The sequence below is a fragment of the Pongo pygmaeus genome, chromosome 19 (genome assembly GCF_028885625.2).
Source record: "Pongo pygmaeus isolate AG05252 chromosome 19, NHGRI_mPonPyg2-v2.0_pri, whole genome shotgun sequence".
Taxonomy (NCBI): domain Eukaryota; kingdom Metazoa; phylum Chordata; class Mammalia; order Primates; family Hominidae; genus Pongo; species Pongo pygmaeus.
In genome coordinates, this window is record NC_072392.2 from 18,523,956 (window position 1) to 18,547,025 (window position 23,070).

The 23,070-nt window shown below is 55.5% G+C and overlaps 1 protein-coding gene across 3 annotated transcripts in view; it reads right to left on the minus strand.

The window, feature by feature from the left end:
* Nucleotides 1-23,070, minus strand: part of RAI1 (retinoic acid induced 1) — a 130,989-nt gene that overhangs the window by 107,109 nt on the left and 810 nt on the right. The window lies entirely within an intron of this gene.

Genomic DNA, 23,070 nt, shown 5'->3' on the forward strand with positions numbered 1-23,070 from the left:
AAACAGATTGGTAATAAAGTTCTATTTTTTGACGGGTCTCCTCCATGGCTGTTGTTCTCCTGGATGGACCCCTGGCTGGGGGACAGGCCTGAGTGATGATGATGATGATGATGATGATGATGATGATGAATCAGTCAGGATGTGCTAGCCATGTTGCTGTAACAAAACTCTCAAATCTCAAGGGCTCAGAACAAAAGTTGGTTTATCCTTCACACTACCATCCATCGGGGTGGCAGGGAGGCTCCCTCTCACTAAGCAGTTGCCAACTTGACTTTGGTCTACCAGAGGAAAGTGAGTTCTGCGGATACTCATGGCCATGAAAGGCTCTGGCCTAGAAGGGACATGTCACTTCTGTTCATACCTCACGGGCCATAACTGGTCACATGACCCCCCCCCCCCCCCCCACCCAAAGACCACCAGGAAGCACAATTTCCCCACGGGCTTGGGAGGGTGGGGAACTGGAAACTTTGGCCAACATCTCTAAGGACATCTCAAACACCACCGCCAATAACAACACAAGCAGCAGAGGCCACGTATTAGCTCCTCCCATGCCCTGGACGCCAGGCTAAGAACCTGAAGTGGGAGTTTCACTTACTACTCATGGTAATGTCCTGATGTCAGGACGATGCATATCCTGCGTTCCAGATGAGAGTTAAAGCCTACACAGAAAAGGGACTCACCAAGGTCACAGAGCTCATGAGGATGGGGTTTGAGATCGGAACTCCTGTCCGTGTGTGCCAGGCCTTTACACACCCCACTGCCCAGCACGGGTGCCTGGGGAGGCTGGCTGGTGGTTAAGGACTGCCCTGGGGAGACAAAGAGCCCCCCACATGGAGGGCCATTCTGACCACCCCACCATAAAGAGCCCCCTCACACTGCCATGTTGTCCACTTTCAGGCATCCAGTGCTAGAACCCCTGGAGATGATGTGGCCAGTCCCAGATTCTGCTGAGAAAGAGACAGGCCCAGAGGGAGCAGTGCTGGAGCCAAGGTCACACCTTGTGCAGGGCTGAAACGAGACTTCAAGTCTTTGTCCACCATGGTGTGAGTGTCCCCAGCTACCTCAACAGCACTGGGTGTCCAAGGACAGCCTCTGCCTCAGGAAGGCCCCTCAGAAGCGAGGGTGAGCACACGCACTCCACTTTCCTGGCAAGCCAGGTGAGGGCACAATGGTCTACCGTGGCAGAGTCCCCAGGCCCTGGCCCATCAAGCCTGCCACCCTGACTGCCTGGGCCACCCCCCGAGGAGCTGGGCTGCCCTGGTGCACGGTGGCTCACTCCCCCCACGGTCAGTCCCCAATAGGGAGACCCGAGAAGCCTGGAGTGAAGGAAGACCATGCTCTAAGGCTCCACAGCCAGGACATCTGAAGACGAGGACTTGGGCCCTCTGGGAAGCCAGATGAAGGTTCTGTGCAGAGTGGAATGGAACAAAAGAAAAGGGGTTGGTGGAGTTTGAAAACAGCCCCAGCTAGGCATGAAGGCTTATGCCTGTAATCTCAGCACTTTGGGAGGCCAAGGCGGAAGGATCATTTGAGCTCAGGAGATCGAGGCTACAGTGATCTATGATCATACCACTGCACTCCAGCCTCGGCAAACAGAGCAAGCCCCTGTTGCAACTAAAACAGAAACAAAAATAAAACAGACCCAGCTCTGCTCTGTGACCTTAACCTCTCTGAGCCTCAGTTTTCACTATGCTTGTTTTGCCCACCAATGGCCCCCTCCCCGTGAGACCCAGAGCCAGAGCCAACACCTTTCCAGAGCCACAGGTGGGTCCCCACCCCAAAAAGGTTATGGGAGAACTCCTGCTCCCGACGCTGCAAGAATGTACTGCCCTCAGAGAGTCCCTTCCAAAGGTTTTGGGCCTAGAGGCTTGATCAGAAAGCAGTCCCCACCCTGCATGGAAACCCTCACCCGCTCTATCCCACAGGTTTTGCTGATGATTCTGACTTGCAGTGCAGCCTTCCTAGTCAGCCTGGCCTCCCAGCGGGGCGGTAGGGGGCGTGGCTGTCCTTCTGACCCTGACCTGGACAGGAAGTTGGATCCTCCCTAGCCTCCTGTGAGCCCACTCCGTGCCTGCAAGCCTTGAGTCTCCAAGTCCCCTTACAGCCCCTGTCCAACTCCTGGGGGTGGAGGTGCAGGTTGGGAGGCAGAGTGATGGAGCCTCTCCACTGCTTCTGAGCCCTGCTCACGGCTTACTGCCCCAATCATCCAGTCCACAAGCATTTATTGAGCACTTACTACACGCAAAGTGCAGTGCTAACCACCGTCAGAGAGATGAAGTTGAAAGGCAGGGCCCCACCTCCTCACGTCTGGCAGAAGCAGCAGATGCATTACTGATGCCGCACAGCTCTACAGTTACAAACACAGGCTTTGAAGTCACACAGCCCTGGGTTTGAGGCTCAATTTTGCCACCTCGGAGATGAGTGACCTTGAGCTCACTCCTCACCCCGACTGGCCTCAGTGTCTGCATCTGCAGAATGAGATATTAAGAGAAGCCACCTCATGGCTGGTGATAAACTACTGGATACCAAGAGTTTCACATAGCCTGGCAGGGAGGTGCTAAACCCCTGTGAGCCTCATTCCTTGCCTTGACCAGAGCAAGGGCAGAACCCCGAGGCATGCCAGTAGGGACCTCCCTCTAGGTTTCCACCACCCCATTAATCAGGGACGACTGTCCACCCGGCTGTGATGCCACCTGACGCTCCTGGCAGCCTGCCCATTCACCTCCATTTTGTCTGCAAGGACATCTGGGGATAAGAATGGGAGAAGGGGCATGGAGTTGGGCAGCAGGCCCCACTGCTATTAGCCCTGATGGGGTCACTGCTTATCCCCCCTTCCCATACACATTAGGCTCACAATAATCATCTGAGGCTTGGCCTGGTAGTGAGGAACCCAGCTGAAGATAATAGGCTGCGTCCTGGGATGAGGTGGGTGGTACAAGCTTTTGTGCCAACTGAAGGGTCTGAATTTGGTCCTCTTGGCAATAGGGAGGCACTGAAGGTTGCTAGGCAACAGAGGACCCTCTGCCCACCTCTCCAGCCTCATGCCTCCACACTTTGGAGTGAGCTCAGTTTTTCTGTGGTTGTCCCTTACCCCCTCTCCCCTCATGTCAGCCAGTGTTCTGCCCTAGCCAGGGCTGAACTCCAATTGTTTCCCTACCTGGAATGCTATTCCTGCCAATTAGCTCACACTAATCCTTCCTTCCAGGCTGAGCTTAGAAGCCTCTCCCAGCCTTCCCGGTTTGAGCTCAAAGACTGTTCTCTGCTTCCTTTAAATTGGTCCTTTTTCCATTAGAGGACAAGTATTCCTTTCGAGAGCTGCCTCCCCGACTGGAGTCTTTGGAGGGCAGAGCCCAAGTCTGACTCCCCTCTGTGCTCTCAGCATTGCCTGACACAGGCAGGACCAGGGCTGGGTGACCTCCCAGTGGGCACTGTGCAATGCTTCAGGCTTTGGTCTCTGAGACGCACAGAGGGAGGAGGGATGGGACTGGAAGGGGCAGAAAGGAGGGGCTACCAGGCATGGTGGTGCACACCTGCAGTCTCAGCTACTTAGGAGGCTGAGGTGGGAGGGTTGTTTGAGCCCAGGGATTGAGGGCTACAGTGAGCCATGATCGCACCACTGCGCTCCAGCCTCGGCAACAAAGCAAGACACGGTCTTCAAAGAAAGAAAAAAAAAGGGGGGCTGGGTACAAGGGGAAATGGAAGAGAGAGGGGAGGGAAAGGGGACCATCTAAAAACTGCATGAGCGGTCTGCCTATTCCCTCTTCCCTGTTTTCCTTCCCTCTGCAAAAAGAGAAGAGAGGAGGGAATGAGGGAGAGAGAAGGAGGGGCAGGCGCCTATCCCAGGATCACTTGATGGGGTGGGGAGGAGCACAGGGAAGTCCCACAGAGAATACCATTAGGTCTCAAGGTTTCCCTGAGGTTCCCATCAGTCTCACAGCCCCCTGTCTAGGCAAAAGGCTCAGGGCAGCACTGCAGCCCCCACAACCCCAGGGCCATCCCCAGGGAGATGGCAGGGGCATGCAGATAGGGCAGTCAGACAGACTGGCCTCACTGAAATGTCAGTCCAGAGGGAGGACACACCTAGACAACCTTCACCATGGGCTAACCCACCCCCCAACAAAGGGCCCAGACCCATCCCCAACCCCATCCCAGGAGGACAGGGGCTCATCCTGTTGGAGGGGCAGGGGTGGGTTTCAGGGAGGATGAGTGAGGAGGGAGAGGGGTCTTTGTTGCAGGCAGAGGTACCAGCTCCTAAAGACGAGGGGAGTAAGGCCGAGAAGAGGCATCTGGGGTCTCAGCGAGGTCACATTCAACCCTCCAGAGCGCCTAGCACGTAGTGTGCAACCACCATTATTATTGTTCGTGCAGAGCAGGGTGGCACTGGGTCAGTGGCAGCAGCGGTCCCGAAGGGCCTTGAATGCCAAGCCCAAGATGGCCAGGGGACGGCGCGGGGGAGCACGAGGCCGGCGCGGTTGAACGCCGGGGAGCGGGCGAGCGGATCTCCGCCGAGGCAGGGCGATAAATTAATGAACGCGCCGCGCCCCGAGGACGAGAGGGGCCGGGCTGCGGCCTCGGCGGAGGAGGCCCAGCCTCGCGGAGGCCCCGCCGCTCTCCTCTTCTCTCCTTTCCCCTCCCCTCCCCGCCGGGCGTTGTTTTCCAGGTAATTAAGGCCGTCCCGGCCGGCGCGCAGCTGCTTCCGCGGCCGGCCGCGCCTCAGGCCCGGGCAGGTGCAATTAAACCCGCGCGTTCGCAGCCATTAAGCTTTAATGGGGCTCATTAGCATAAGAACGAGAAGACGCTTTGATGGCGGCCACCCCCGCAGGGGCTGCGCGCGAGCGCCTAGGGGCGGTGGGGCGCGGCCGCTGGAGCCCCGAGCCGGGAGCCGCGCCTCCAGCCCGCGGCCCGAGGCCTGCCAAGGCAGTCCCGCCTGGGGCCGGGCGACAGGAGGCGGGCCGCGGAGCCTGACCTCGTCTCTGGGGCTCCAGGCTGCGTCCGAGAGCCGGAGGTTTCACAGGGCCCAGGCCCCAAGAATAGGTCTTTGGAGGACGAGGGAGGAGGCCCAACCTAGAGAGCAGATGTGCTTTCCCAAAGAAGCAGCTGAGGAAACTGAGGCCTAGAGGTGCCATATGACACACAGCCCCGGTCTCAGCCTGCAAGTGGTTCATTTATTCAACAACGATAGCAGCCAAGGCTTATGTGAGTTTTAAGGATTTAGCATAAATTCTCTCACTTAATCTCCCCAAGAGCCCCAAGGAGTAGTGGGTACTTGCTCTTGTGATCCCATTTTACACAAGAGGAATCTGAGGCTTGGAGGGGGACACCCAAGGTCCCAAAAGCCACGGTGAGCTTTGAACCTGGACAGTCTGGCTCCTGAGGCTGGGCTCATAACTAGGAAGCCACACTATCATGTGTGACATGACCAGGAGAGGCACAGGGTGGGGTGGAGTGGTGGGGGATGGCACTGTGACCAGCTGGTGGGCTGGGTGGGCCATCCTACCCGGCAGAAGGAGGGTAGAATAATCCAGAAGAAATGTAAACTGGAAATTGGAAATGAAGTCACTCAACGATTACTCACTGGCAATTCATTTGATTCCCCCCCTCCCCCGGCCCCCGACAATGGATGGGCTTTCAAAACAGGTCTGTGGGCAGGATGTGGCAGGAGGACCACCACTTTGCCATCTCAGTCCAACATGGAGTGCAATGCGCCCAGCAATTACTAGGTGTTCAGGAAACACTAGTCAAGCAAATGAATGAGTGAATGCATGAATAAATGCTTTTCTCTACAATTTTGGGGCAAAATAGGGGACTAATTCTTCAGTTTCATGTCTTCCAGGCTTTCTTCGGTCCAGGTGGCTCTGTGAGAGCAAAAGGGCTCAGAGGAACTGGCAGGTGGGGCCTGAGGCAGCGGTGCTGTGCTTGGCTCCAGGCGTCCCCTGGGGCAGTGCCTCCAGCATTCCGAAGTCAAGGATGTTGCCGACAGATGTCTTGAGGGCCCTGGCAGGGAGCGCAAAAAGCACTGAAGAGGAGACATATACTGCCTGAGTTCCACTCAGAGGTGACGGGAGCCAGAAGGAAGCCACCAGCCCCTAGGAGCCCAGAGAAGGTGGGCAGTTGCCTGAGGCCACACAGCAAGAATCTGGGTCTCCTGATTCCTTCAATCCCGGCTGAGCCTTTACCCAGTGCCTGGATCAGCCCCCAGTCTAGGCACAGGACTCCCTGTCTCCATCAGAGAAGCTCTGCCTGGCCTCTGTCTTGGCTTGTGATCAGCCTGCATTCCCATGCATGAATGCACGACTCAAATCACTTGATTCTTTGATTAATGTCTTTCTTCCTTTGGCCACACCTCCCTCAAGGACAGGGATTTTGTGTGTCCATCCAGATCATGGCTGATCTCAGTGCCTGGCACACAGTAGGCCTCCAAACATAGATATCAACCAGGTGAAAGTATTATTACTACAGAGTCGCAGCGCCAAAGAAAACTCGGTGCCTAGGGTGAGCTTTCCTACCTCCCCAAGCTCTCATGCCCACTCACAGCTGGCTCAGGGGCTGAGAGGGGCCTCAATGCCTCCACAGCTGAGCTGGCCTGGGGGGTGCAGGCAGGGGAAGGGCTCAGCTCCCCTTCCTGTCCTGACCCTGAGGCTGGCCCACCCCCTCACCTCCGGTCTGCAAAGGTATCTGCCCCAGGGGGGCCCTCAGCAGCCTCATTAGGAAAGTAGTGACAGACACATTCGATACAAAGGGGTGTGGGGGGAGGGGGAGACCGAGGGCTGTTACAGGCTTGCCTGCCACTTTCCTGACTACTGGGCCAGGGCTGGGCCTAGACGGGGGACAGAGACAACGCCCAGAATCCAGAGTTGGGCCCCAAAGCGGGGATTTTCCCATCATTCCTTGCCGTTCTTGAGTACTGATGTTCTTGAGTACTGGTGGGACTCAACTCTTGAGTGGCAGGAGACAAACCCCAGCCCAATGCCCTAAGCCTGCCATGCGCCACCCAGAAGCCAGTGTGTGAGAGCAGCCACAGGGACCTGGGCGCCTGCCCTCTGTGCAGCACAAGAGGAAACTGAGGTCCAGAGAGGAGGAGCAGGGTCACCCCAGAGCAGCGCACTGGAGTAGGAGCCGTGCTTTGCATTAGGGCTATGGCTGTGGGCCTGGACCACCTTGACCACAGAATTCCCTCTAGTGTCTGGGCTGCACGGCAGGAAGGCCCAGTTCTGCTGGAAGACAGTCAGGTGTTGTCAGTGCTCACCCAGGGCGGGATGGAAAAGCAGATGCCCCAGCAACTCAGTCAGTGCGCAGTGCCCCACCACTGATGAAAAGTGGGTGAGAGAGATCCAGGCCTCACACTACAGGACATGCACACAGACAAACAGCTACTCGGCTGCACACAGAGGTGCCCCCAACACACAAAGAATGTGTGACCTGCTGTGGATACTGCCTGGTGTGTAAGCACCCATACCCTCAGCTCATTTCCCCAACTCAGACACACACACAACCACACGTTGGTCCCAGTCACAAACAGACACACAAGCCACCTAACAGCAACCCCCTGCCATGTACACAAACACAAACTCACTTTTTACACACACACGCACAATCCCCAAGCTCAGGAACACACGAAAACCCATCTTGTCATTTGGTTAAATTCCACACCCAGGTAACGCCCAGACCACAAGAGCAAATCCAAATAAATAAATCATGTTCAGCACATCAATCTCGGCCCCAACCTGGCTGCCTCCTGGATACAGGTAAAGTGAAACTGGTCTTAAATATTTTACAACTGAATAAACCTGTTAGAACGGGCCGTTGGCTGCAGGCTGACAATGTCCCTCCCTCATCTTTTCATTTCTGAGAGCACACAGCAGTGATGGCAGGTGGTGGCCAGGCAGGGCATGGCGTGCCCATGCCACACCCGCTGCCCCTCGGCCAGGGCTGTTATTCCCGAGGAAAGGGGTATCCTTTGATTTTTCCACCCAATAAATCCAGCAGCTGTTCTGATACAGGGCCCTGCATCCTCGTCTCTTCAGCTTTTTTCCCGAAGCCTTGGATGCCTTTTAAATGCCAATTCGTCCCTGGCAACTGCGATTTCCCAAGGCCTGTTTCACGCAGGGCTTGGATGTATTAGAATTGAACTGTTCTGGAATGGGGGAGAAGAAACAGGCCTGGCAGTAGGGATAGGTGAGGGCAAGGGCAGCTTGTAGCTAGAGCCGAAGGGCAGCTGGGCAGAGGGAGGCTGTGCTGGTGCCAGGCCTGCATGCCTCCAGAGAGAGGCTGGAGAAGAGGGGCTGAGGAGCCAAGAGCAGAAGAAACCAACTCCTAGGAAGTCAAAGCAGAAGGCGGGTCACAGGATCGACACGGGGCCTCGGGTCTGAGTGTGCCCAGGCAAAGGAGGCCCCGAGTGAGGATGAAGCCAAGGTCTGAGACCTCCCAAGGTCTGGCATATCTGGGCCAGAGTAGAGCCCCTTACTATTGGAGCCCAGATCTCAGCATCGGGCCATGAGTCTTGCATGTCCCTGTCCACACTAGGCAGCCTCCTGGGCCCCCAGCAAGCAGGACCCCCTGACCCAAGCTGCATATCATTGGTTACTGGCAATGGAGAAGGACTCTGTCGGCGGGCTACAGGTAGGGAGAGGACAAACTCAGAAAGTGAACAGCCAGTCCAACAAATCACCCCCAGAAATGTCTGCCTCATCTCAGAAGTTCTCCCAAGAACGTGGTTCAGGAGCATCTTAAACAGCATTAAGTAAGAAAAGCAGAATATCAACTGGTATATACAGGAGTAATGATGGCATACCTAAACAGACAAAAAACACAAAGCGAAAAACCCCATGAACGAGTGGTGGGGGGGGTTGAGGGAAGACAACTGTGGCTGCCTTTGGAGACTGAGAGTACGGGTGAATTTTTTTTTAATTTGTCATATTTTCCAAAAGTCTATAATAAGCCTGTCCTCCTTCTATAGTGAGAAAAAAGCTATTAAAACCACCAAGTGCCTTACAAAACCAAATATATAGTATGACTCCGTAGATGTATCATAAATGGTTTATCATACATCTACAGAAAGTATGTTGACAGTAGTTACATACTGCTGGTGGAATTATAAAGTATTTTTTACTTTTTTCTTGTATTTTTGGATATTTCTACAACCAACATATCAATAATCTGACAATTTCATTAAGAACAAAATGCTTAGGACTGGGAAGTTCTTTCCGATGGCAACCCTGAGTCTCTTCTGCTGCAACTGTAGCCGATTCTCAGCCTCTTTGTGCATGTGCCCTGGGTGTGGAGGGAGAAAGGCGCGAGGACAGCCTCTCAACCAGCATACAACCTCCCTTCGGAGACCCAAAGGCCGACATTCAATTTAGCTGCCTGCTCAGTACAGGTAGGAGGTGACAGAGGGCAGCTGAATCGGTGCCTCTCAAGGGACTAGGGGAGGCCGGGCATGGTGGCTCACACCTGCAATCCCAGTACTTAGGGAGGCGAAGGTGGGAGGATTACTTGAGGTCAGGAGTTTGGAACCAGCCTGGCCAACGAGGTGAAACCTCGTCTCTACTAAAGATACAAAAAAATTAGCCGTGGTGAGTGCCTGTAGTCTCAGCTACTCGGGAGGCTGAGGCAGGAGAATTGCTTGAACTTGGGAAGCGGAGGTTGCAGTGAGCGGAGATTACGCCACTGCACTACAGCCTGGGCGACAGAGGGAGACTCTAGCTCAAAAAAAAAGGAGGGAGAAAGACTAGGGGAAAGAAGGCGGCTGTGGAGTGAGTAACTAGGGACTTAGGGCACGAGAAGGCCGGGTGGGGACAGGTCAGTGTTGGCAGCAAAGTTCTGGAAGAGGCTGCCCCAAGGCAGGCGGGGTGCCCGAGCTCAGGAGGTAGGAATGTGCCTCCCGGCCAGATGGTCCAACGACTGCCAACTAGGGGAGGCCTGTGATCCTGGGCTGGAGGGAGGCCGGCCGAGGTTGCACAGTCCAGGCCCGGACCGGGTGAGGTGTGCACTCCTGGCCCCCTCCTTTCTCCTGCCCTAGGGCAAAGGGTAGGTCCTCACTGACCCATGGGCAGTCCCAGGGAAGAGCTCGAGACCCAGAGACTGAAGCTGAGAGGCCGCTTGGCCTCCACTTTCAATAGCCCCCTAAGCGGCAGAAGTCGGGATAGGGGTCCAGCTTCCCGAGGCCCCTGCCGTGGGGTTGCGGGGCTCGGTGAGCAGAGCCCCTCCCGAGGCTAACCCGCACAGGCTCTCTTTCATTCTCCCCAAACATCCAGGGAGTGGGAGAACGAGGCCCAGAGATGCGCGCCGCCTGGCTCGGTGACCCTCAAGCGCCGGCCGCAACGCTGGGACTGGAAGCCCCCGCGTTCCCGGAAAAAGACCCGGGATCCGCCAGGGGGCGGGGCCTCATCACCCCGCCCCGCCCCCCCCCCGCCCCGCCCCCCCCCGCCCCCGCGGCCCCGCGAAGCATGCCGGGCCGGGCGCTGCCATGGCTACGCGAGCGGCCCGCCACGCCTCGACCCCCGCCGGGCCTCAGCGCCCCAAAGGCCCCGGGCCCCCTCCCGGCGTCGGCGTCGCGGACCCCGACCGCGGTCTCTGGGACGCCACCGCGGAGGAGGCTCCGGCGCGGCCAAGATGGTGGGCGCCGCGGGCGGGGAGGGGCGGGACCGGCAGGAAGCGCGGGCATTTGCCCTCTCGCCGCCCCTTCTCGAGGTCGGGGAGAGAGGAAAGGAAATGGCCTCGGAGGCGAGCGTGGAGCTGCCCGGGCGTCTGGCCTGACAGCTCCTACCTATGCCTTTCCTCGAGGCCCGGGTCCTCCCAGCCCCCTGAGAGGTGGGCCAGGTTGGGGGCTGCCCTCGCTGGGATCCAGAATGTGACTCACACCCCAGAAAAGATGGCTCTCCCTCCCCACAGGAAGGCCCGTCTTCCTGGCTGTGTTCCTCCCCGCACCTCGTGCGTCTCCACCGCGACGAGGAGGGGGCAGTTTGGTTCCTCAGGCCTGATGCCAGCCTCTGCCCACCTACATCCCAGGCAGCCGTTATTGGGCAGAGAACCCGTTTCCCCTCAGCACGGCTGCCTCCCCGGTCAAAGACTCCAAAGTGCCCACAGATCTAGCAGAAGTCCCTGTCCTCCCAGGAGGCCCGGCAAGACTAGCAGCTCCCAGGAGACCCTGAATCCTGCCAGCAATGACGGGACAAGGGTAGGATGAGAGCAGACACTGACTGGGCCAGGACAGGTGACTCTCCTCCTACGCCAGCGAGTCCTACGTGTGAATGACTGCCCAGATTAGGTGGGCAAACAAGCCCAGATCTGTTAAGGAGTGAAGTGGCAGAGCTGGGACTTGGCCAGGCTGTGACTCCAGATGCCTGTCCACACGGAGTGGCACTCCCTACTTCCCGGCCGCCCAGCCCGGGCTGGTCCAGCCGCCTATCTCTGGCCCAGAGCAATGGCCTGGTCTCCCGTTCCTTCCTCTCCCTTCCCCCTACCACAGGCCTGGCTTCCCTTCTGAGCCGCCAATCTGCAGCCACACAAAGCCCTGTTTGTTTGCTTTCTCTGCTGCTCCCCCTGGATCCGATGTCTTTCTCAGCTACCTGCCGCCTGGCTTCCTCTCCAAGCTGCCTGCCCAGCCAGCTGAAGGGAAGGAGGGGCGGCCATTGCAGCAAGCCCCGCCTCATGGCAACCCCATCACTCCTTGAATCCACCTCCCCAGTGCAAGGGGCTCCTAGCCTGGGTGGCCTGACCTTTGACAATGGCTTTGGAGCCCCCTCGCAGCATCTTAGAATGTAGGGTGCCAGTTGGGTGGAGCAGGAAAGATGCCTGGGGCAGGGGGAGGGGAGCTGGAGAGGCCCAGCCAGCCTCCCCTCTCCTTTTGTGAGCAAGCTTGTTTTGTTTGTCAATCAGGAAGGCTGCCCCTGCCTTCCCAGCAACCCACTGGCTGCCAGGAGATAAGGAGATGAATGGGACCAGGAGGTCCTGATCAGAGGAGGTGGAGGAATGATGCCCTGGTTTCATGGCCCTCACCCATCTTCACTCTTTCTGGGGACTCCCAGGTATCCCAGGCGCTGTGATGAGAGCTTACAGGCTGCACGGGGGCGTCACATGGTGGATGCCCCACCCTGGGCAGACGCCTCTGCATGGCAGGCACCCCAGAGTGTGCAGATGTGCACACCCATGGCAGTGTCGGGAAGCCCTACACAGCCTGAGCGAAAACAGGGCTTTCACAGGCAAAGAAAAATAAATACCCGCATTCCACACCACCTTCTCTACCTGCAGAGCGGAGTCTGCCCTCTCTCCCCTTTCAAATAAAGAAACCCAACACTGATAGGCACAGAGATATTGCAATCTTGCCTGGCTCCCTCTACCTAGGACTCTTTTATTGCACCCTGCCAAGCTGGGTGGCCCAGGGACCTCCTCCTTCCCCTTCCATGCTGAATTTAACCCTTACAGCAACTCCAGGATAAAGGCATGATTATGCCCACTTGATAGATGAGGAAAGAGGAGGTTCTGAGGGAGAAAGCCATGAAAAGAATAACTGCTCTGGTCAGAAGCCAAGCTCATGGCTGTCTGACTGCAAGCCTTCACTTCCCACAAGGTCACAATATTATTTCATAGCCAGGAATTAGCTCCCGAATGGATGAGTGACTAACATGGGGAAGGGGGTAAGCAGCAGGCAGGGCCTGGCTTTGGAGCCCGCGGATGTGATTTCTAATCCTAACTCTGCCACTTGGTTGCTGTGTGACCTCAGGCAGATCACTTAACCTCTCTGTGCTTCAGTTTCCTTGATAATGGATATAGGGCAGTTAAGAAGACTTAGCGAGGACCACCCAATGCCTGGCACAATAGTAGGCACTCGATGCTGGCTTTTCTCCATCTCTTTCAGCATCCAAAGAGACAGATATTCACGTATTAGAGGAACCAGGCCTCTCCCAGCAATGCTTTCACTCAGTTGGCCCTCCTGTCAGGAACCCCCCACCTTCCCAACCCCTGTAACCATTTCTGGCCCTCTCAGGCAGAGGCCAAGGGCTGTCAAGTTCAGCTCCCCAGGCTCCTGTCCTGCCTGGGAGACCAGGTCCCCTTGGTTTAATTAGCCAGGGCAGGGGCCCCAGGGGACAGTGTCACCCCAAGGGAACAAAGCCAGCTCCGTCCACATCCTGCTGGAGTCAAGAAGAGAGCCACTCAATTAAGTCTGATTTGGCAAAACGTCTGTTTTAGTGCTATTTCAGGCCACGGTGGGGATTTTCTGTGCTTGTCTCAAAGGTATCATAAACCAGATTCCTTCCCGCCTCCCCCACCCCGATCTGTGTTTGAAATGAAAATATTGTTTTTCCTCTGCTCTCTCTCTTTTTTCCTGCTTCTCTTTCCCACCTATCAGAAGGCTGCAAATGAGAGAAAAGGAAAAGGCTGGGCCCCAGGCTGGAGGGTAGCACCTGGGGCTAGGGTGCTCCCACCGCCCACCTGGCCCTGCTGGATCCCCCAGAGAGCAACATGCTGGGGGTTGGAGTTCCCTCAAACAGACTAAAGGGTTTAGTCCTCTCTTTTGCCTTCTCTCCACCTCTGGAAGCCACTTTCTGGGCCCCCCGAGGCCAGGCCTTTTTCTGACTTCTCCCCGGGCACACACCAGGTGCCTGGTAGCCTCCCCACCCACAACACACTCCTGCACTTTCTGCCTCTGAGCCTTTGCCTGGGCTGTGCCCTCAGCTGGAAAGACCTCCCCAAAGGCCCTCCCTTAAAGGAGTAGAAAGGCTCGCATCCCTCTTTCTTCCTGCTACACCTTTTCCTTCATAGCTCACATTACAAATAAATCCATATCTAGGCAATCATTTCTGTAACGTCTGCTCACCTACCACACTCTATGCTTCAAACGGGCAGGGGCTCCATCTGCTTGGCCACTGCTGCTTCCCAAGGCAGGGATCTCAACCCTCGGCACATGGACATCGGGGCCAGCTGATGTGTGGTTCCGGGGGCTGCCTTGTGCGGTAGGATGTCTAGCAGCATCCCTGGCCTTTACCCACTAGATGCCAGCAGCACCTCCCCAGCTGAGACAACCAAAAATGTCTCCTGACATGGCCCAGTGTCCCGAGACACAAGATCGCCCCCAAATGAGACCTACTGCTCCACAGCCTGGCACAGAGCCCCCTAGAATGAGTGAATACCAAACAACTTTACCCTTCTAATAGAACATGTGATTTTATTTTACCTCTTATCATAAGCATGTAGAAATTTCATTTTCCCTATCAGAACAGAAGCTGCCAGAAGACAGGCCCGTATGACCTCAGCTGTGCATCAATGCTGTTTTCCCATAGCTATTTGCTGAAGGAATCACTATCAAAGCACCAGAGAGCACCAGACTGAAAGCCAGCTCTGGTTCCCCATCCCTGCCCATCCCAAGCCAGAATGCTGGGTGACTTTGCTACAGGAGTTAAGCTTCTCTGGGCCTCCTGTCTCTCTAGCTGCTGTAACAATTCTTTGTCCACTTGGGCTCTGGGAGGTTTACAACTTCACATCTCTATGAAGCTGTAGCGCCTAAGAAATCTTTCAGGTGGTTTTTACTTTACATTGTCTGAGAATTCTGATTATCACTAATAGGCACAATATTTACTAAGCACACTATTCTGTGCCCAGGACTGGCTAAGTGCTTTAGAAGCCCTATCTCATTTGATCCTCTTAACAACAAAACTATGAAATAGGTACTATTACTTTTGCCTTTTGATGAAGGAGGAAATGGGCTTAGGGAGCTTGAGGAACCTGCCTAAAGACACACAGAAGCAGGCAGTCCTGCTGCCTCCGGCTGGTGAGGAGTCCTCAATCAGGAAACACTTTCTGCCTTCATACTTGACACTGAAATTCCTTTTTTTTTTTTTTTTTTTGAGACAAGGTCTCACTCTGTCACCCAGGCTGGAGTACAGTGGTATGATCATCTTGGCTTACTGCCACCTCTGCCTCCCAGGTTCAGGCAATTCTCCTGCCTCAGCCTCCTGAGTAGCTGGGATTACAGGTGCCCACCACCACATCCAGCTATCTTTTTGTATTTTTAGTAGAGACGGGGTTTCACCATGTTTGGCCAGGCTGGTCTCGAACTCCTGGGCTCAGGTGATCCACCCGCCTCGGCCTCCCAAAGTGCTGGGATTACAGGCGTGAGCCATGGTGCCCGGCTAGGACTGAAATTCCTTCTAAAATCAAGCACACCTGGCACCAGACAGAGGCAGACTTTCCCAGGTGAATAAGGCCTCACAGGACCTCCCCAGCATCAGGCCCCAACAGCCAAGCAGAGAAGCAGCTTTAGATTGCTATAGAAGGGTCTGATTCAAGGAGTTGGGGGGCTTTGGCACCCCTTTCTGGATGCCAACCCTCATGGAGATGCCTGGCCAGGGTGACCTCCTCCAGCACCAAGCTGGCCCATGAGATCCTTCAGGGCAGGAATAAAAGCAACAATGGAGGAAGGGCCATGCTCTGGCACTTTCTATGTACCTGACGCTGGACTTGAACAAACCACCACCCTGTGAGGTAGATTCTATCAGTTCCCCCATTTTACAGATGACAGAACCAAGTAAAGGAGATAAATAACTTGGCTAAGTTCGCAAGTGGTAGACCCTGGATCTGAACCCAGGCAAAGTCCAAAATATGTATGCATATCCACTGTGCTACATTAGAGCTGCATCTCATTCACGGCTGTTTTCTCAATACCCTGGTGTTCTACACGTGATTTATAAATGAATGAATGAATGAATGAATGTTTGTGGTTATACTGCCACTAAAGTCACAAGTTGCTGGATGCTTTCCTGGGGTCCACCTACACCACTGGGGCAAAGTCCCTTTACATACAGAAACTCTGGCCAGAAAACTAGTAATTCTCACCCGCCCCATGTGTAAAAAGACCCACTCAATCCATCTGCCTTGACCTGGCTAGAAAAGAAACAAGCACCAAACTTCTCATTTTGGCCAATGTTATTACAGGTAAGGGTTAGATGTGACCTGGCATGAATGGAAGAAGAAGAATTGGCCGGGCGTGGTGGCTCACCTCACGCCTGTAATCCCAGCACTTTGGGAGGCTGAGGCGGGTGGATCACCTGAGGTCAGCAGTTTGAGACCCACCTGGCCAACATGGTGAAACCCCGTCTCTACTAAAAATAAAAAAAAAATTAGCCAGGCATGGTAGTGCGTATCTGTAATTCCAGCTACTAGGGAGGCTGAGGCAGGAGAATTGCTTGAACCCAGGGGACAGAGGTTGCAGTGAGCTGAGGTCGAGCCACTGCACTCCAGTCTGGGCGACAGAGCAAGACTCCAGCTCAAAAAAAAAAAAAATAATAATAATAATAGTGATCTCTTCTACATACAAAGCACTTTAGCAATAAAAATAACTGCCCAAGGCTGGGCGCAGTGACTCACGCCTGTAATCCCAGCCGAGGCAGGCGGATCATGAGGTCAGGAGTTTGAGACCAGCCTGACCAGCATGGTGAAACCCCGTCTCTACTAAAAATACAAACATTAGCCGGGCATGGTGGCGCACACCTGTAGTCCCAGCTACTCAGGAAGCTGAGGTAGGAGAATCAATCACTTGAACCCGGGAGGTAAAGGTTGCAGTGAGCCGGGATCGCACCACCGAACTCCAGCCTGGGCGACAGAGTGAGACTCCGTCTCAAAAAACAAAAAAACAAAACAAAAAACAACGCCTAACAGCCCAGCAATGATATCCCAGCTGAGGAACTGTGCACCAGCAACCAAGAGGGGCCTGTTACTATCCTCATTTTGTTTATTTATTTATTATTATTATTATTTTGAGACTGAATCTTGCTCTGTCACCCAGGCTGGAGTGCAGTGGCACGATCTTGGCTCATTGCAACTTCCACCCCCCAGTGTTCAAGTGATCCTCCTGCCTCAGCCTCCCAAGTAGCTGGGATTACAGGCACGTGACACTACGCCTGACTAATTTTTGTATTTTCAGTAGAGATGGGTTTCATCATGTTGGCCAGGCTGGTCTCGAACTCCTGACCTCAAGTGATCCACCCACCTTGGCCTCCCAAAGTGCTGGGATTATAGACGTAAGCCACCGCGCCCTGCCTATTATCCTAATTTTAAAGGGGAAGGAAATGGAGCCCCACAGTAAGCAGCTGGTACCTGGATTTGAACAGGCTGGTATGACCCCAAAGCCTGTTTATGGCCCCAAGCTACAGGACCTCCTTGCTTTCCAGATGACAAAACACAGCAACACTCACTTTTTTTTTTTTTTTTGAGACAGAGTCTCCTTCACCCAGGCTGGAGTGCGGTGGTGCTATCTTGGCTCACTGCAACCTCCATCTCCTGGGTTCAAGTGATTCTCGTGCCTCAGCCTCCCAAGTAGCTGGAATTACAGGCATGGGCCACCACACCTGGCTAATTTTTGTATTTTTAGTAGAGATGGGGTTTTGCCATGTTGGCCAGGCTAGTCTCAAACTCCTGACCTCAAGTGATCTGCCTGCCTCGGCCTCCCAAAGTGCTGGGATTACAAGCGTGAGCCACGGTGCCCCAGCTCACCTTTAATGCTTACAACAAAGCCCGTTCACATTTTTGACAGAACAGGAAACTGACCCTCACAGAGGGAAAGTGACTTGCCCGAGGGATGCTGCAGTTAAAACTCAACCACTTTTCCTGATTCCGAATCCAGCACTCTTTCCCCTACCCCGACCCTATCTCACCTTCCGGATGAGCACAGTCTCCAAGAAGGGAACTCGAGGAGGCGAACCCAAGCTCCACTGGATTCTGCATGTTCTCCCTCAAGCCCCCTGATCATGGGCCTGTAGACGCTCTGAGCATGCCCGCTGCCCCTGTTCTATCAGCTGTCTCCACGGGGTCCCTGGTTTCTCACGCCCAAGGAGTGGGTGACTTGGGTCCACAGACCATCAGTGCAAGAGCAGTCCACTCTCCCCCCATTTACAGATGAGACCAAGGCCAGAGAGGAAAGGAAGATTCCCCAGCAGTCCTGGCTCCCCACCATAGTGCCTAACACATGGCTTCCCTGCCCCCCACCCCATGCTCACCTGCTCCACCCTCCCCTCCTGCCTCTGTACAGCATTCTGGGCACCTTCTCTCCCCCAGCCTGATCACTTTGTGCAGAAAGCAGATGCTCAACTAGCCGGGCGTGGTGGTGGGCGCCTGTAATCCCAGCTACTTGGGAGGCTGAGCCAGAGAATTGCTTGAACCCAGGAGGCGGAGGTTGCAGTGAGCTGAGATCGCACCACTGCACTCCAGCCTGGGCGACAGAGCAAGACTCCATCTCAAAAAAAAAGAAACCGGATGCTCATCGTCCACCTGGCCCCTAGACTTCAAGGGCGCGAAGCCTGGACCACAAGCTTGCTCCTGTCTGGGGCCATGCGAGCATGGAGCCAAGCAAGAGAACACTTAGGGTTGTCTGCTGGACAGATGAAGGAAGGCATGGCTAATGGTGGTGGGAGCCAATGCGCCTGGCCGCTTTCCTTCCTGGCCCTAAGCACACTCTTCATACTCTCCAGCAGCAGCAGCAGGAACTTCTCCCTCGCTCCTTGCTGTCCCCCCACTTCCATCTCTCCCTGTCCCTGCTCACCACTCCCCAGGTCCCCCACCCCCACTCCACCTCTCTGCCCTCTGTTTTTCTCCTCCCCATCTCTCCCCTCCCCGGCTCTGTCCCCCCACACCACACACACACACACACACACACTTCACATGGGTTCAAGAACCAGTGGAGCAAAATCTGTCCTTTGCCAGCCAAGCCCCAGCCTGTACCTCCAAGCCCTGCCTCCCCCTCCCTGGTGTCACATTCCAATCTCAGATCCCCAGTGACCCACCAGGAACAGGGCACAGCTCTGCCTCAATCACTAGGGAACAGGACAAGCCAGTTTCTCCCAGACCCCTCAGGAAGCAGCCTGGGGAAGCTGCCTGACACCTCCCCCCCGCCCCCCCACCCCACCAAGCCCCTCACCCCACTCATCTAAAGGCTGACAGCACAAGATCCACACAGACCTGAGCATGCCCTTGCTAAAGATCAAAGGGGCCCACGGGAGACAATGTCGGGGCTCTCACCCTCTCCACCTCACCTGGCCCTCCTGCCAGGAAGCATTTCTGAGCGTCCTGTGTTCTAGGCCTCGCCCTTGGCACTGGGCCGGAGAGAGCAAGGAGATGTGCTTTCAGGCCTCGATGCTCCAGCCTCATGGGGAGGACAGACACTGGCAGAACTGCCGATAATTCTGTGATAAACGCTACGCCACGAGTATAGACAAAAGGAGATGACTCATTCTGCCTGGGAGGTCAGAGAAGGAGGAGACAGGACGTCTGTTTTGGTATGGGGCAGCAGGGAGGAAGGTGAAGGGCATCCCAGGTGGAAAGAACAGCCCAGCCCGATGCACAGAGGCAAGGATGCACATGGCTGCACCTTAACAAGGAGGTGCCGGCTGTGGCTGGAGGGGACAGGACTGAATGAGGACAGGGCAGGCAGAGGACACCAGAAATGGCCCTGGGCAGCATGGGAAGAACTACAGATGGGACCTTTATTCATAAGGCAGCAGGAGCCACCGGAGGTTATCTGCTGGGTTTAGAACGATCGCTCTGACAGTGCTGCTGGCCAGTGCCTGGGAGGGGACAGGATGGAGGCAGGGAGGCCAGTGAGGAGGTCCCAGCAACAGCCCAACCTCTTCTGCCACCATTCTTTCTGAGCCAAGTCCTCCTCTCTTGTTTGGTTACAGCACGCAGGCCACATCCCTTCCAGCCTCCAAAGACTTGCTCTGCTCACTGTGTTCCCTCTGCCAGAAATGCTCCTCTCATTCTTACCTCACCGCCCCCTCTGCCAGGAATGCTCCTCTCATTCTTACCTCACTGCCGTGCCTGAAGCACCTGCTCAAAGGCCCGTCCTCCAGGAAGCCTCCAGCTCTGGTCGAGGCCTTGGCTATGAGCTAGGTCCCAATCACCCACTGGGCTGTGACCTTCTTGTAGTCAAGTGCAGGGATGCTTCCTGCTTGGACCCCGACATTAAGCACAGAACTTTGGAAACAGTGGGTCCTTGGAAAATCCCTGTTCCCTTGGGCCCAGCGCCCAGGTGCCTCTCCCACAGAGACGTTGCTCTGTGCACACCGTTGCTGTTGCACCTTCTCCCTCCCTGTGGAGCCACACATTGGATAGGGGAGGAAAAAGACACCCATGCCATGGCCACAGGCAGTGTTAAAACCAATGCATTTCAAACATGGGCTGCCATGGAGATACAATGGCAATAATAATACAATAATGACAGCAGCAATCAGCATTTATTGGCAAAAGCACTGCTCTAAACTTCATATGGATTAACTCACTGCATCTTCACTTCAGTACCGTGAGGTCTGTACTGTTATTCTCCTGATTGTAAAGATGGGGACACTGAGGCACAGAGAGGTAAATGGCCTGTTCAGTATGTGGTGGAGCCAGGAGTCAACCCAGAACTTGCCCTGAAGGACTTCGCCACACAACCAACCTCTCCAAGACAAACGGAGAGGAAAAAGGAAGCTGCCGAGTAAGAGCCCACAGTGTGTCCTCACTTGGGGAAAAAGAAAACTATGCATGGATTGGTATATGTAATACATATTTTTTATATATATATATATGCATTAAGTGAGTAACAAAAAGTCTGGAAGGATACGTTCAAACTATTAACTGGGGTTACCTGCACGGAGGGTGCCAAGGGAACTTTTACTTTTACTACATATATTTCTGGCTTATTTGCGTTTTTCACCCAAGTATCCAAGTGTTACTTGAGTAGTTTAACATGGGAGGAATTATTAGGGTTGCAATTAACATTTGTTGCATGAATAGATGGCAAATTCATTTCCTAGGCTTGTTTTTTTCAAATTCTGGGTATGACCCATCAGTGGATTGCAAAATTAATTTCGTGGGTAGCAATCAGTAATTTAAAAAAACCAAATACACTAGAACAGAAAGTATTACAGACCAGCAGACACAGTAAGGGAGTTATTTCAGTAAACTTTGTTTCAGCTACATACAGTGTGACCTGTGTAGTTACCTACGATGTATTTCTTACTATAGGTCACGGGCAAGAGTTTGAAAGGCATTGGTCTAGGCTTGGGAGTCTAAAGAGGAGTAAGGCTGGGTGCAGTGACTCACTCCTGTAATCCCAGCACTTTGGGAGGCCAAAGAAGGAGGATCGCTTGAGCCCAGGACTTCAAGACCAGCCATGGCAAGACCCCTGTCTCTAGAAAAAAAAAAAAAATTTAAAATTAGCTACGTGTGGTGTCGGGCGCCTGTGATCCCAGCTACTCAGGAGACTGATGCTGGAGGATCGCTTGAGCCCTGGAGGTTGAGGCTAAAGTGAGCTGTGTTTCTGCCAAGGCACTCCAGCCTGGGCCACACAGCAAGACCCTGTCTCAAAAATAAAATAAAGAGGAGTAAGATAGGGTCCCTGCCCACGAGAGCCCCACAGTCTAGTGGAAGAGAAAGGCAGCTCCAGTACCCCTGAGTTCCCTTTATCTCCGCAGAAGCCAGAGGGATGCTAGGCTGGTGGGAAAGGTCCTATTTTGCCCACTCCACAGTTGGCTTCTGGGGCCTGGATCTCACCTTGATACATTCTCCTCCTCTCCAAGGCTTTTGCTTGTGAGAGCTTTTGCCAGAGTTATGGGGCTGAGCCTGCCCTGAGATCAGAATGATGTGTCCATTTCTGTGTCACGCAAAAGGCCACTTTTCCTTGCTCCTGGACCCTGAATATACCCGCTTGCCTGTCAAGAGGGGGAGGGGTGGGAAACTAGAAGATTCATTTCCAGCTTCTAGATCCCGAGGGCCACGTCCCAGGGAAGCCTCTGAAAACCCAGCTGTGTGGTCAGCAGGGAGGGGCCACCATTCAGTCTGCAGCGAGGGCTGCCCCCCACCTGGGGTGGGCCTGACCCTGAGCAGAGCGAGGTCTGTATGGAGAATAGAGGCGGGCAGGGGCAGGAAGAGAAGCAGAACCCCCAGCTCGGGGCTCCCATCACGCTGGCGCCTCCACATCAGAGCCAGCCTAACCCACCCCCGCCTCTCCTCCCAGGGCAGCAGACAACTAAAAAAAGATAAAATAAAAAGAAGTAATTCCCCTGCTCTGACGTCAGCGCGAGGTCTTAACAGCCCGGCAGCGGCATGAAACTGGATTGCAACCAGATGTAATGCCCTTGAATTCTCAACACACTACTGCATTGGAAAAGACATAAAAGGCGGGCGCGGGGGCAGTATTGGTGGGAGGAACCGTGCAGGTCCCGAGTGGGTCCCTGAATCCGGGCCCGCCGAAACCGCGGGGAAGGCGGCGCGGGATGGAGTGCGGCGCGCGGAGCAGCGCCCGGCTGGCTCCGCCATTCAGGCGCGCGGCCTCCCCTCCCCCAGCCCCCACCGGCGCATTGTTACACTCGCTCCCATCCATTCAGAGCCCGAGGCCCGCCGCGCCCCCGCCAGCCAGGGCTCCGCGCGAGAGGGCACCGCTGCAGCCCGCACTCCGGCCCCTGCGTGGACTGGATAACGACCAAGAGCCCCAAGAAGGAAAACTGCTCGCCGGGAAAACGGGCGCCCCAGGAAGCTGGGGCCGCGACGGCCTAGGGCCTGGCTGGTGTTTCGCTTCCCCTCCGCCCCACCACGGAGGCCCCTGGCGCGACCAGGCTCCAAATGTCACCCTCGCGTCCTGCCACCCCTTGTCCCCGCCGCACTCGGCCCCCATGTCCTCCTCCCGGGTTCCCTGCCTTCAAGGAGCGTGAGAGGGGGGGGCCGGCCTCGAAAAGGGCGGCGGGCTGCGCCGCTGTCTGTGGGGCGCAAGGCTCGCGTGTCCGGGGCCCCCGCCCGTGACGTCATCCCCGAAGGGCCCGTGCCTCCCGGGCCTGGCCGCCACAGAGCTCTCCAGGTCGCGGGGGCCGCTTCCTGCCCGGCCTCGGGGCCTGCGCACAGGCCCCGGCGCCGCTGCCCGGGTGGGGACACCGCAGAGAGCCCGCGCACCCCATCTCGCCACGCACGGCCTTCGCCGCCCCTCCCGGCCCTGACTCCCACGCGACGGCCACGCCGGGCCCGGGTCACGCATGGGGAAATCAGCTCCCCGCCCCCCACCTCGGACGCACTCACAAAGCTCACCTCCGCCCCCGGCGCCGCGCGAAT